We start from the raw sequence: 4,198 nt of genomic DNA, 5'->3' as shown, positions 1-4,198 counted from the left end.
GCTTTTTCGCCTCTTATTGTACCCAAATCTACCTTAGAAATGCAGATATATACTTAAAACACCTTCTTTTGGGACAAATAATTGGTTTTCGCCCTTGATTTACGGAAGATTATAGCCAAAACATGCATTTTCATAACTTAGCGAACTGAAATCTACATTAAAACTGCAGATAACTACTTAAAAATTCACTTCCTTGAATTGATAATAGGTTTTTCTTTGTCATTTTAAACAGATTCCAGTCAAAATCGGCTTCTTCGATTCATATCGTATCTAAAACCGCATCAAAACTGCAAATATCAGTTTAAACTATCATTTTTTGATACAAACAGTTCATGTCAATATCTTTCAAATTCTAGTCAAAATCGGCGTCTTTGGGCATTTTAGTAACGAAAACCTTAATAAACTATTAGATTTCGACGAAAGGCAACCTTTCTGAGTCAAATAGTTGCCGATTTCGATAAAATCTTAGTCAGAATCTGCTTTTTCGCCTCTTATTGTACCCAAATCTACCTTAGAAATGCAGATATATACTTAAAACACCTTCTTTTGGGACAAATAATTGGTTTTCGCCCTTGATTTACGGAAGATTATAGCCAAAACATGCATTTTCATAACTTAGCGAACTGAAATCTACATTAAAACTGCAGATAACAACTTAAAAATTCACTTCCTTGAATTGATAATAGGTTTTTCTTTGTCATTTTAAACAGATTCCAGTCAAAATCGGCTTCTTCGACTCATATCGTACCTAAAACCGCATCAAAACTGCAAATATCAGTTTAAACTATCATTTTTTGATACAAACAGTTATATATTCATGTCAATATCTTTCAAATTCTAGTCAAAATCGGCGTCTTTGGGCATTTTAGTAACGAAAACCTTAATAAACTATTAGATTTCGACGTAAGGCAACCTTTCTGAGTCAAATAGTTGCCGATTTCGATAAAATCTTAATCAGAATCTGCTTTTTCGCCTCTTATTGTACCCAAATCTACCTTAGAAATGCAGATATATACTTAAAACACCTTCTTTTGGGACAAATAATTGGTTTTCGCCCTTGATTTACGGAAGATTATAGCCAAAACATGCATTTTCATAACTTAGCGAACTGAAATCTACATTAAAACTGCAGATAACTACTTAAAAATTCACTTCCTTGAATTGATAATAGGTTTTTCTTTGTCATTTTAAACAGATTCCAGTCAAAATCGGCTTCTTCGATTCATATCGTATCTAAAACCGCATCAAAACTGCAAATATCAGTTTAAACTATCATTTTTTGATACAAACAGTTATATATTCATGTCAATGTCTTTCAAATTCTAGTCAAACTCGGCGTCTTTGGGCATTTTAGTAACGAAAACCTTAATAAACTATTAGATTTCGACGTAAGGCAACCTTTCTGAGTCAAATAGTTGCCGATTTCGATAAAATCTTAGTCAGAATCTGCTTTTTCGCCTCTTATTGTACCCAAATCTACCTTAGAAATGCAGATATATACTTAAAACACCTTCTTTTGGGACAAATAATTGGTTTTCGGCCTTGATTTACGGAAGATTATAGCCAAAACATGCATTTTCATAACTTAGCGAACTGAAATCTACATTAAAACTGCAGATAACTACTTAAAAATTCACTTCCTTGAATTGATAATAGGTTTTTCTTTGTCATTTTAAACAGATTCCAGTCAAAATCGGCTTCTTCGATTCATATCGTATCTAAAACCGCATCAAAACTGCAAGTATCAGTTTAAACTATCATTTTTTGATACAAACAGTTATATATTCATGTCAATATCTTTCAAATTCTAGTCAAAATCGGCGTCTTTGGGCATTTTAGTAACGAAAACCTTAATAAACTATTAGATTTCGACGTATGGCAACCTTTCTGAGTCAAATAGTTGCCGATTTCGATAACATCTTAGTCAGAATCTGCTTTTTCGCCTCTTATTGTACCCAAATCTACCTTAGAAATGCACATATATATACTTAAAACACCTTCTTTTGGGACAAATAGTTGGTTTTCGCCCTTGATTTACGGAAGATTATAGCCAAAACATGCATTTTCATAACTTAGCGAACTGAAATCTACATTAAAACTGCAGATAACTACTTAAAAATTCACTTCCTTAAATTGATAATAGGTTTTTCTTTGTCATTTTAAACAGATTCCAGTCAAAATCGGCTTCTTCGATTCATATCGTATCTAAAACCGCATCAAAACTGCAAATATCAGTTTAAACTATCATTTTTTGATACAAACAGTTATATATTCATGTCAATATCTTTCAAACTCTAGTCAAAATCGGCGTCTTTGGGCATTTTAGTAACGAAAACCTTAATAAACTATTAGATTTCGACGTAAGGCAACCTTTCTGAGTCAAATAGTTGCCGATTTCGATAAAATCTTAGTCAGAATCTGCTTTTTTGCCTCTTATTGTACCCAAATCTACCTTAGAAATGCAGATATATACTTAAAACACCTTCCTTTGGGACAAATAATTGGTTTTCGCCCTTGATTTATGGAAGATTATAGCCAAAACATGCATTTTCATAACTTAGCGAACTGAAATCTACATTAAAACTGCAGATAACTACTTAAAAATTCACTTTCTTGAATTGATAACAGGTTTTTCTTTGTCATTTTAAACAGATTCCAATCAAAATCGGCTTCTTTGATTCATATCGTATCTAAAACCGCATCAAAACTGCAAATATCAGTTTAAACTATCATTTTTTGATACAAACAGTTATATATTCATGTCAATATCTTTCAAATTCTAGTCAAAATCGGCGTCTTTGGGCATTTTAGTAACGAAAACCCTAATAAACTATTAGATTTCGACGTAAGGCAACCTTTCTGAGTCAAATAGTTGCCAATTTCGAAAATATCTTAGTCAGAATCTGCTTTTTCGCCTCTTATTGTACCCAAATCTACCTTAGAAATGCAGATATATACTTAAAACACCTTCTTTTGGGACAAATAATTGGTTTTCGCCCTTGATTTACGGAAGATTATAGCCAAAACATGCATTTTCATAAATTAGCGAACAGAAATCTACATTAAAACTGCAGATAACTACTTAAAAATTCACTTCCTTGAATTGATAATAGGTTTTTCTTTGTCATTTTAAACAGGTTGCAGTCAAAATCTGCTTCTTCGATTCATATCGTATCTAAAACCGCATCAAAACTGCAAATATCAGTTTAAAGTATCATTTTTTGATACAAACAGTTCATGTCAATATCTTTCAAATTCTAGTCAAAATCGGCGTCTTTGGGCATTTTAGTAACGAAAACCTTAATAAACTATTAGATTTCGACGTAAGGCAACCTTTCTGAGTCAAATAGTTGCCGATTTCGATAAAATCTTAGTCAGAATCTGCTTTTTCGCCTCTTATTGTACCCAAATCTACCTTAGAAATGCAGATATATACTTAAAACACCTTCTTTTGGGACAAATAATTGGTTTTCGCCCTTGATTTACGGAAGATTATAGCCAAAACATGCATTTTCATAACTTAGCGAACTGAAATCTACATTAAAACTGCAGATAACTACTTAAAAATTCACTTCCTTGAATTGATAATAGGTTTTTCTTTGTCATTTTAAACAGATTCCAGTCAAAATCGGCTTCTTCGACTCATATCGTACCTAAAACCGCATCAAAACTGCAAATATCAGTTTAAACTATCATTTTTTGATACAAACAGTTATATATTCATGTCAATATCTTTCAAATTCTAGTCAAAATCGGCGTCTTTGGGCATTTTAGTAACGAAAACCTTAATAAACTATTAGATTTCGACGTAAGGCAACCTTTCTGAGTCAAATAGTTGCCGATTTCGATAAAATCTTAATCAGAATCTGCTTTTTCGCCTCTTATTGTACCCAAATCTACCTTAGAAATGCAGATATATACTTAAAACACCTTCTTTTGGGACAAATAATTGGTTTTCGCCCTTGATTTACGGAAGATTATAGCCAAAACATGCATTTTCATAACTTAGCGAACTGAAATCTACATTAAAACTGCAGATAACTACTTAAAAATTCACTTCCTTGAATTGATAATAGGTTTTTCTTTGTCATTTTAAACAGATTCCAGTCAAAATCGGCTTCTTCGATTCATATCGTATCTAAAACCGCATCAAAACTGCAAATATCAGTTTAAACTATCATTTTTTGATACAAACAGT

This window comes from Cylas formicarius, unplaced genomic scaffold (assembly GCF_029955315.1).
Source record: "Cylas formicarius isolate icCylForm1 unplaced genomic scaffold, icCylForm1.1 PGA_scaffold_14__1_contigs__length_1757220, whole genome shotgun sequence".
NCBI lineage: Eukaryota > Metazoa > Arthropoda > Insecta > Coleoptera > Brentidae > Cylas > Cylas formicarius.
This window is presented reverse-complemented; position numbering follows the sequence as displayed.